Here is a 12,495-nt window from a genome sequence, read left to right on the forward strand (position 1 = left end):
AAGCAGATTCTCTGGTATTGGCTCTGGTCTTCCTAACTATGCAACATGGATTCGCCAACCCTGTTGTAAGTAAAACTTTAATTACAGGGTGGTAGTGACATCGTATGGAATACTAAAAGGGATGATTCAGACCACGATTCTGAGTTAATATCAAGTGGAAATTTCCGTCGCAAAATTCATGATTTTTTTATAGATTTTTTAAAAATATTTTCAATTCTATGCTTTTGTGATGACAAATTCTACTTGATATTAGCTCAGAATAATGGGCTGAACTATCCCTCTCAGTATTCGTTACGATGTCACATACACCCCATGCAAGTAGGTATGGGTGTTAGTGACACCGTAACGAATACTAAGGGGGATGATTCAGACCATGATTCTGAGTTGATATCAAGTGGAATTTCCTGTCAGAAAAGTCATTAAAATTTTATTATTTATTTATTTGTACACAATGAAACAGACACAAGAAACATACAAAGAAAACAGATAGTACAGGCAAGCTTATCTCTAAACAAAGAGTGTTAGTGTTTTTTTTAATTTAATCATCCCTCAAAGTTTTCGTTACGACGTCACTAACACCCTGTATATACCTAGGTACATATATGTCGTATAACTGAGCTGGAAATACTTACACTTCCGTCTGTCGTAACTTATCTTTATTTATTTAATTGCTGTGTACGTATACACACATATTGATGGGTATCGACTACGCGGGGACCAGGGGGGTTATAATGGCCACATCGAATCAATTCATTTAAGAAAGCAATTTTGAAATTTGACATTTGCGCATATAAAAGTGAGTGAGCAATGCAAACAAATGTCAAATAGCAATATTGCTTTTTTAAATGTATTGCTTCGATGTGGCCATTTTAACTCCACAGGCCGTAAAAACGCTACGGCACGCGAATGGACTCCAACCTGTCAGACACAGACTCGCCAAGTCCAGTAAACTGACTCATATGACTGGGCCAACCGTATTATAACAGATTGCCTAAATCAATCGTTGATTGCCATCACTGAAATGTTTCAAAAGTAGGCTTAAATTGGATACTCGAGCACACTTTCTGTAGCTTTGAAGAGTTTTTAACTTTAAAATTTACCACTTAGTACCTAAGTACTATTATTGTATTATTATATATGACATGTAATATATTATAACTATTACGAAATAAATCTTCTTCTATCGTGTGGGTTGTGAGGTGAATTACCAACCTCATCAACCCTGGTGTCAGGGTTATTATTGAGCCGCCAAAGGCCCCTGACATGGCCCGTGTAACGACTACTTACTTACATCAGTAAGTAGTAGTAGTAGTAAGTCGTAGTTGGTCCCGGGACCAACGGCTTAACGACCCTTCCGAAGCACGGATCATCTTACTTTTTGGACAATCAGGTGATCAGCTTGTAATGTCCTAACCAAACTAGGGAACACAAAGTGATTTTTGTGATATGTCCCCACCGAGATTCGGACCTGGGACCTCCGGATCGTGAGCGTAATGCTCAACTACTGGACCACGGAGGCCGGTACGAAATAAATGAATATTATGAATAACAAAAATAGACAACTAGTGATGTTCCGAATATCCGTATCCGTATCCGCGGATATCCGAGATAAAAGAAAAATCCGCATCCGTGTCCGTTACTTTTCACGCGGATCTTTTACGGATATTTTTCAGGTGATTAAGTAGAATTATTAAATAAAAAACTATAAAATTCCATTCAGATTGTTTTTATTTCTTAAAATCAAATATTTGGCACCTTTATATTGCAAACATTTAGAAAGATAGATCTTTATAATGAAAGAAAGATAAAATATCACTTTTATAACAATGAAATAACTAAAATTTTAATCTTGTTTTTTAAATAAAGATCCGTATCCGCGGATCTTTACATTAAATATCCGTATTCAGATCCGTATCCGCGGATATACATTTCTAACGATCCGGCACATCACTATAGACAACCAATCTCTGTAAAAAAGTGTCCCAAGCGCATCTTGTCACAAACGACGGCGTGTAACGACACTGTACAACCGATATTGCACTTTTTTGAACAGCCATAACATAATTTGACTGCACGGTCACGAGTACTAATATGTATATGTCGTGGCCAGATCATAGAATTGATCATTTCACGATGTGCTCGATCATTTCATGAAATGGTCATATTTCATGAAATAGAATATCATTCGTTGGCCACATCATGATGTAGTTTGGCCAGATCAATGAACACAAAACGTTTCTTTGAAACCATGTTACATTAACTTTTTTGACAAAATTAAACCGTAAGTCTCATTAATTGTCAAATATGATAGTGCGACAGGGTTCTAAAGTGGGTACATGATATTGCTATGACTGTACAAACTTATACTAGGTACCTTAATGTATACGTATTTTTTTTTTATCTTTTTATTATTACAGAGGGTTTTATCAGGGACTGATAATGCCACCCCCGATGAAAGACTCAGTACAAATGAGTGTGTGTACATAAACAAATCCTGAACTAAGCTATCTTCTTCTTAAAGCACAGTCAACCATTTCATACAAAGCTTTTGCTTTTTCAGAAGTAGGATAAGCCAAAACGCTGTTAGCCCAACCCACCTCCTTAATTCCTATACAAAATTTGCTTATATAATTGTATCTCTCGGACTCGTTCCGCACACACTCCTTCATCACGTGTTCAACATCTTCTATGACGCCACACTCTGAGCACAGTGGTGAAGCCACTTTACCCATTAAATGTCCAAACTTATTCAAAGGAATGTGTCCCGAGCGAAGCCTGTGAGATGTTACAATGTCAATGTATGTGTATATATCGTGGCCATATCATAGAATTGATCATTTCATGAAATGATCGACCATTTCATGAAATGGTCGTATTTCATGAAATAGAACAACATTCGTTGGCCACATCATGATGTGGTTTGGCCAGATCAATGAACACAAAACGTTTAACGATATGACCAACTAAATGCATGATTACTTCATGATATGGCCAAACGTTAGCGATCATATCGTAAAATAGTAACATTATCCACCGGTAGTGGCGCTGGTGTCGCTTTGTTTATGTTTTGCATAATGGCGGCGGACAATAATTATTCTTGTGTGAATGCGAATAATACGAATAATAATGAGCAAATACAAGATAAAAGTGCATTGAAGCAATGTTTTGACACTAAGGTGAAAAGAAAAACTCGTATTAACAGTAGACAGCAACTTTATTTTTATTTTTAGGTTATATGGCAAATAATGAAGGTCAAGTGACCACGCTACGTAAATCAATGGACTATTATTGGATTTCAAAATATGATATAATTAAAACTGCGAATGAAGAGATATTAATTTAAAAAAAGAAAAATATAGACGATCCTACTGTCCGTAAAGTTTCTTTTTTTGACGTGACTTATTGTAGATATGCCGCAGATGGCATTAACTACTTGAAACAGGATTCTATTAAAACGCATAAATGTTTTTGTCATAATTTAAATTATCATAATCCTTTTTTTTATAATTTTTACAAGGCATAACAGTAGGTTAGGGTGCGGCGGGGGTGGCCCTTGGGCCACCCCTACGCCGCCAGTATGTTTATCTTACACACGAAAAGTATACTGAATGATGACCAATGGCATGAAATAGTGTCAAAAAATATGACGACGACTTCAAAGCGAGATGCAGTTACGGCGTATATGTCAACTACATCAACCCTCCGTTAATCGAAAATGACTTTTTAATTTTTAATTGACTTTTAAACATTTTTGTACTTTGTACTAGAGTAATACATTATTTCCTACCTTATTTCGCGTTTTTATTACACCACTTATCATGGACACCCTACATTAATGATATGGCCAAACGTGGATGGAAATATCATTAAACGCTGACGTTTAAACGATATGGTCAGTTGAAGTTGGCCATTTCATGAAATACGACCATTTCATGAAATGGTCGATCATTTCATGAAATGGTCAATTCTATGATCTGGCCACGACATATACGTATTTACAACAAGGATTTGACGCTATTTTAGAAAAAACTCCTTAGCGAATGCGAGTATTTGTTTATAGGATGTCAGTGTCTACATTCTTTATGTTGATGATGGCCCCGATTCCTGCAGGCCCTTCCTAATTTTCTTCTATCTTGCCTCTTAACATATTTATATTTTTATTAGATAGGTAAGACCTAACATAATAATATAAAGATATATTTTTCGCTTTCAGCCTGTAAGTATACAAATTTTTCGTTTTAACATCTTAAAAAGAAAAAATAAACCAGGAATGAACGTGGGTTTATGTACTTATTGAAAACCTCCAAAAATGCATTTCTCGGGAATGTGGGTTTCCTCACGATGTTTTCGTTCACCGCTGAGCACGTGATATTTATGATCCGAACATGAATTCGAAAACAAATTCGACATTCATTGGTTTAGGCCTGTGCTGGATTCGCACGTTGCGTTGTACATGTTGAAAACAAATTCGACATTCATTGGTTTAGGCCTGTGCTGGATTCGCACGTTGCGTTGTACATGTTGAAAACAAATTCGACATTCATTGGTTTAGGCCTGTGCTGGATTCGCAGGTTGCGTTGTACATGTTGAAAACACATTCGACATTCATTGGTTTAGGCCTGTGCTGGATTCGCAGGTTGCGTTGTACATGTTGAAAACAAATTCGACATTCATTGGTTTAGGCCTGTGCTGGATCCGCAGGTTGCGTTGTACATGTTGAAAACAAATTCGACATTCATTGGTTTAGGCCTGTGCTGGATTCGCACGTTGCGTTGTACATGTTGAAAACAAATTCGACATTCATTGGTTTAGGCCTGCGCTGGATTCGCAGGTTGCGTTGTACATGTTGAAAACAAATTCGACATTCATTGGTTTAGGCCTGTGCTGGATTCGCACGTTGCGTTGTACATGTTGAAAACAAATTCGACATTCATTGGTTTAGGCCTGTGCTGGATTCGCAGGTTGCGTTGTACATGTTGAAAACAAACTCGACATTCATTGGTTTAGGCCTGTGCTGGATTCGCAGGTTGCGTTGTACATGTTGAAAACAAATTCGACATTCATTGGTTTAGGCCTGTGCTGGATTCGCAGGTTGCGTTGTACATGTTGAAAACAAACTCGACATTCATTGGTTTAGGCCTGTGCTGGATTCGCAGGTTGCGTTGTACATGTTGAAAACAAATTCGACATTCATTGGTTTAGGCCTGTGCTGGATTCGCAGGTTGCGTTGTACATGTTGAAAACACATTCGACATTCATTGGTTTAGGCCTGTGCTGGATCCGCAGGTTGCGTTGTACATGTTCTATGGTTTTCATATTTCCTCCCAGTCCAGCATAGAAGCTAGTGGACAAGGTGCATGTAGCGAGTCCCTCTGATTCTGGTAGTGCAACAATTAATGTTGTAAATAAAAAATACTACTATTTTATTATAATAAAGACAATGCAATCCTATTGGTAGACTGACATTAATCCATTTTCGGCGTTACTATAGTTTCAATATTCTTTATTTGCATACTATGATGGTGTACAAGTTTGTAAGTTACATAATAAGAGTTTCACATCATAGACCCTTTCGGGCACAATAAAATAGACGTTTAAAAGAGAGAAGGAAGCTTTACAAATAGTAACATCAGTATCATTAAGGTATTCACTAGTGTTGTAGTAAGACATTAAAATTTAGGAGTCGCCGTCACCGAACACGGCTTGGACGCGATGATGATGATGATACATACATACATACATAAACTCACGCCCGTAATCCCAAATGGGGTGGGCAGAGCCACAAGTAATCAAAGACAACTTGCAGCCACTGTTGATGATGATGATGAGTAACATTTATTAATGAGAAGTTCTTTTATTTTTTTAATAAAGATTTTGACACTTTTATCTTCTTTTAATATGTTGGGCAGTTTACTTATTATAAATTTTGATGGACATCACATATAGGCTAGAAGAATGTAGGACGAGTCTAAATTTAATCTTTTTCCATGACGCAATGTTTCAATGTCATTAATGCCACTAATCATGTTTTCAGGACGTAAGTATTATTTATTTTTAAATTTCATTAAAATAATAGTATAATATGGGTGAATATAAAGTGCTGATTTTCTTCGATTTTGGTGGCACAGATAACAGAGTTAAAGAATTATAACAGGCCACCAAACTCAAATTTCGAGGCGAAAAAATATATTTCTCATTATTTATACAAATGGAACAAAAAATAATATTGCCCGAACACAATCAAGTGCTGTAGTAAACATATAAAAATATATCAGAATGATCGCATCATTTTACACCTTGGTTCTCAACAACAAGTCAAATTTTAGTTTACTTAATTTTAGTTTTATTTTTTTAAAGAACGTCTAGGGCCCTGTGCCGAGGTTTTTCTTGCAGCTTCTTTTCCCCGGCTATACAGGTTGTGAGAAGCTGCAGTAGTTTTAGGCGGATGAGACGTTCGTTATGTAAAAATTGACGATTCAAAGTGTAACTATGTTACCTACTGAATAAAGATATTTTTGAATTTGAATTGTTTTGATATTCATCCATATATAGCTTTTAGAAACAGTCCCCATCTTCAAGATCAGACACTGCAGTCAGAGAAACACACTAACAAAAGGCAACAGATTTTATTATTCACAATTAAACTTAATAGTAAAATAACAAATCACAACTGCACTGGCTACTTGCTTAGGAGCTCCTTCCTCTATGACAGTCGAAACAAGACTGAGCTCACTAACTGACAGCAACTCGCACGTGCACTTCGAACGAACGCAACTCTCCCCACCATGTTCAAAGCCCCCCGCGTAAACCGACTGATTATAAAAGTTATAAACACTGGTTTAATCATATTTTACAGCTGATGAATCCAAGTTAATTAAACTAGTGCTGTAGTAACATTTATTAATGAGAAGTTCTTTTATTTTTTTAATAAAGATTTTGTCACTTTTTTCTTCTTTTAATATGTTAGGCAGTTTACTTATTATAAATTTTGATGGACATCACATATAGGCTAGAAGAATGAAGGACGAGTCTAAATTTAATCTTTTTCCATGACGCAATGTTTCAATGTCATTAATGTCACTAATCATGTTTTCAGGGCGTAAGTATTATTTATATTTAAATTTCATTAAAATAATAGTACAATGTGGGTGAATATAAAGTGCTGATTTTCTTCGATTTTGGTGGCACAGATAACAGAGTTAAAGAATTATAACAGGCCTCCAAACTCAAATTTCGAGGCGAAAAAAAATATTTCTCATTATTTATACAAATGGAACAAAAAATAATATTGCCCGAACACAATCAAGTGCTGTAGTAAACATATAAAAATATATCAGAATGATCGCATCATTTTACACCTTGGTTCTCAACAACAAGTCAAATTTTAGTTTAATTTTAGTTTTATTTTTTTAAAGAACGTCTAGGGCCCTGTGCCGAGGTTTTTCTTGCAGCTTCTTTTCCCCGGCTATACAGGTTGTGAGAAGCTGCAGTAGTTTTAGGCGGATGAGACGTTCGTTATGTAAAAATTGACGATTCAAAGTGTAACTAATTAACTATGTTACCAACTGAATAAATATATTTTTGAATTTGAATTGTTTTGATATTCATCCATATATAGCTTTTAGAAACAGTCCCCATCTTCAAGATCAGACACTGCAGTCAGAGAAACACACTAACAAACAGATTTTATTATTCACAAATAAACTTAATAATAAAATAACAAATCACAACTGCACTGGCTACTTGCTTAGGAGCTCCTTCCTCTATGACAGTCGAAACAAGACTGAGCTCACTAACCGACAGCAACTCGCACGTACACTTCGAACGAACGCAACTCTCCCCACCATGTTCAAAGCCCCCCGCGTAAACCGACTGATTATAAAAGTTATAAACACTGGTTTAATCATATTTTACAGCTGATGAATCCAAGTTAATTAAACTAGTGCTGTAGTAACATTTATTAATGAGAAGTTCTTTTATTTTTTTAATAAAGATTTTGTCACTTTTTTCTTCTTTTAATATGTTAGGCAGTTTACTTATTATAAATTTTGATGGACATCACATATGGGCTAGAAGAATGTAGGACGAGTCTAAATTTAATCTTTTTCCATGACGCAATGTTTCAATGTCATTAATGCCACTAATCATGTTTTCAGGACGTAAGTATTATTTATTTTTAAATTTCATTAATATAATAGTATAATGTGGGTGAATATAAAGTGCTGATTTTCTTCGATTTTGGTGGCACAAATAACAGAGTTAAAGAATTATAACAGGCCACCAAACTCAAACGAGGCGAAAAAAAATATTTCTCATTATTTGTACAAATGGAACAAAACATGATATTGCCCGAACACAATCAAGTGCGGTAGTTAACATATAAAAATATATCAGAATGATCGCATCATTTTACACCTTGATTCTCAACAACAAGTCAAATTGTTTTGATATTCATCCATATACAGGGTGTCAGTGACATCGTAACGAATACTCAGAGGGATGATTCTGAGTTATTATCAAGTGGAATTTTCCGTCGCAAACATGTTATTTTTTTAGTTTTTTTAAATTACTTTCAATTCTATACTTTTGCGATGGAAAATTCCACTTGATATTAACTCTGAATAATCAACTGAATCATCCCTCTCAGTATTACGTTACGATGTCACTTACACCCCATACAAGTACACACAGTAGCCATACAAGTAGGTATGGGTGTTAGTGACACTGCAACGAATACTGAAGGGGATGATTCAGACCATGATTCTGAGTCGATATCAAGTGGAATTTCCTGTCGGAGAAGTCATGAAAATTTTAGAGCTTATTTAAATTATTTTCCGTTCCATACTTTTGCGACGGAAAATTCCACTTGATATCAACTCAGAATTATGGCCTAAATCATCTCTCAAAGTTTTCGTTACGATGTCACTAACACCCTGTATAGCTTTTAGAAACAGTTCCCATCTTCAGGATCAGAAACTGCAGTCAGAGAAACACACTAACAAAAGGCAACAGATTTTATTATTCACAATTAAACTTCTCTCGTCTTTATCGTACAATACAAAAAATTACATAACCCATTTACGGTTGTTGATATTGCGCACTAAATTTTATATGCATAAATGTCAAATTGCTATGTATTGCCTTATATTTAATAATATAATGTCATTGTCAGTAATGTTATAACACAATGTTTTCAGGAAGTAAGTATTATTTATTTTATAATTAAATGTCATTATATTATGTCATCATCATCAATTTAAGAGCCACGCTCTTGTCGGTGTAGCATTTTCCATTCCAGTCTATCAAAGGCTTATTATATTATGTAAGTGGAGATAAAAGTTGCCTCTCACTCCACTGAGGCCGAGTTAATGGTCTAGTATGAAACCAAAAGTATAATAGTAAATATGTCCAAAAGGACATTAGGACAGATTTACATACGACCGCGCTATCTACTAAACATCACTATGCGGAAGAATTTCAGAGAAATATAATTATTTTCTACTTGCGTGAGCGTGATTTTTCGGTAGTCGGGTTTTAGTTTTTAGTTGTTTGCTAGTTGTCTCAAAAACGTCCATTACGAGGGACACACTCGCGGCTTGGAACTTACTTGAAAACTCCGCATTGCTTCAATGTTTCTCTTTCAGATCCCTAATAAATCGCAATGACGTCACATTTTGTTTTAATGTTACACAATATTACACATAATGTATTCAGACTAAGCTCAAGATGTTTGGCAAGCCGATCCCTTGGGAGAAGCAAGTCAAATATCTCGGCGTAGTCTTAGATAGACGTCTTACTTTCAAGGCCCATACCAAACGTGTGCGCGATCGCGCCGCGTTTGTAATGGGCCGTCTTCATTGTCTCCTTAACAAGCGTAGTAAATTATCCCTTAGAAATAAGGTGAAAATCTACACGACTTGCATCCGTCCGATCATGACCTATGCAGGGGTAGTTTCCGCTCACGAGCCCCTAACACATCCATCGTCTAGTCACGGGAGTTCCGTGGTTCCTTCGCAATGAAAATCTGCACATTGACGTAGGTCTGCCAACCATTGCCCAATGGCTCAAATTAGCTTCAAAACGTTTTTTCGATTTTGCTCCGCACCACACAAATGCCCTGGTAGTTGCGGCTTCCGAGTACATCTCGCTCAGGGACGGTACTGAAAATATCATCGTCCGAAGGACGTAATATAATGATCCTGACGACCCGATTACTCTAGCCATAGAAGTGGCCAATCAGCTCGCGACACCAAACACTTCAGAGTCCCAATACCACCCCAAATATGCGTTAATAGTGTACTTACATAGATTATAAATACCAACTTACTTAAATAGAATTAGAGTGGACATAAACAAAAATTATCACAAAAATGTATACATAAATAAAAAAGTTATCAATATAGGTATAAACAGTAAGTAAATGTAGTAATATAAACAAATACGAATCCCATGAATTTGTATTGTGTAGTCTGTTTGTGTTAGTACTTATGGTAGAAGTTATCAAAGCTAGAGAACTTTGGTAATATCATACATTCATGCGCGGCAAACCTACAGTAAGTAACGTCAAAAATTAAAGGTCACACGTCCAACTTCCGAACACTGCAGCCCGTACTTACATTCCTCATCTAGTATAGATTCTACTAACAATCAATATTCTGTTTCATCGACACCCTAGATTCGATCAATTCTTTCAAATATTCATTATTTTAGACGACGCCCTGAGCCGAGGTTCGCGCCCCACTGGGCACCCTCAGGACTGCTGTCTTAAGTTTTGTACCGGGTGAGAGCCTTCAGCGCTCCCCATTTGTCCAGCCAAGTAGTTAATGCCATCTTCGGAAAATCTACAATTAATTCTATTAAATAATATACAAGTGCACAAAAAGTTGCCCCTCACTCCCCTGAGGCCGGATAAGTGGTCTAGTATGAAATTAAAACCAAAAGTTAATATCACGCTTGAGCAATAACGTGGCTTAATCTATTGCAGAATTATTTAAACGGGCTTCAGGGCCAGGTGTTTGTTACGTACGATGTCTACCTTCACGGTGATCAACGTACCAACGTTATTATTAAAAAAGGATCATTCCCAGTAACTCGCACATTTATTTAGTATTTTATATTACACACATAAATATTTTTAAGTGTTAATAATGTGATTATACTATTTTCCAGACTGTAAGTATTATGTCATTTCTATTAAATAATATACAAGTGCACAAAAAGTTGCCCCTCACTCCCCTGAGGCCGGGTTAATGGTCTAGTATGAAACTAAAACCAAAAGTTAATATCACGCTTGAGCAATAACGTGGCTTAATCTATTGCAGAATTATTTAAACGGGCTTCAGGGCAAGGTGTTTTAATGTACGATGTCTACCTTCTCGATGGTCATCGTACCTCTTAAGTCACCCTCACGACATCCTCGTTGATTGTCTTAAAAACAAAAAGATGTCGGGAGAATGATTACAGAGGTGCGAATGTTACGATGACAAGGGAAAAGGTTGATAACTTACTAACGTTTCTACTAAAAATGGATCAACCCCAGAACCTCGCTCATTTATCTAGTATTTTATATCACTTCAATATTTTTTAGTGTCAGTAATATAATTATACAATGTTTTCAGCCTGTAAGTATTATTTATTTGCATATTTTAATGTAATAACATACAAGTGTACAAAAAAGTTGCTTCTCACTCCCCTGAGGCCGGGTAATGATTTGATATGAAACCAAATCCAAAAGTTAATATCACGCTTGAGCTACAAGAACACTTAGAATCTACGGGCTTCCGGGTTAGGTATTGTTACGTACGATATCGATGTAGGTTAGGTTACTATGTCGTATTATATCACTTCCATAAGTAATTCATAATGATACAATGTTTTCAGGCCGTAAGTATTATTTTTTTCTTATTATTAATTTTTATATTTAAATAGAATTATAATATACACGCATCAGTCTCCGCAGAGCTTTCAGAAATAGTCCCTATCTCCAGGATGAGACATTGCATTCAGAGAAACACCAAGAAAAGGCACCAGATTTTATTATTCATAATTTAACTTTAACTTTATAAAAAAAAATTACTCGCTTTCCTAAGGAGCTCCTTTCTTTTTGACAGTCAAAGCAAGACTGAGCTCACTGACTGATAGCGACTTGTACGTGCACGTCGAACGAACGAAACTTTCTCCACCATGTTCATGCCTAATCTGACTGATTATAAAAGTTGGTAAGGTGTAATATGCGTGGTGTGTTAACACGCTCGTCCCGGCTTTACAAGAACTACGGGTTTAAGTCCCAACCGAATCATTTTATTTTATTCGATTTTCTCGTTGTGGGTTGTGGGGTTCCCTAAACACGGGTGAGTGCTATAGACACAAAAATCCTTAAATGTTTACTTTTTATTTATACAAAATAGAATCAAAAATGTTTTGCCAATAAATTATTGTGGATATTGACAGATAATAAAAACGTAGGTTTTTTTTATAACGTGACGACTACTTTAT

Source organism: Pectinophora gossypiella, chromosome 28, assembly GCF_024362695.1.
Source record: "Pectinophora gossypiella chromosome 28, ilPecGoss1.1, whole genome shotgun sequence".
NCBI lineage: Eukaryota > Metazoa > Arthropoda > Insecta > Lepidoptera > Gelechiidae > Pectinophora > Pectinophora gossypiella.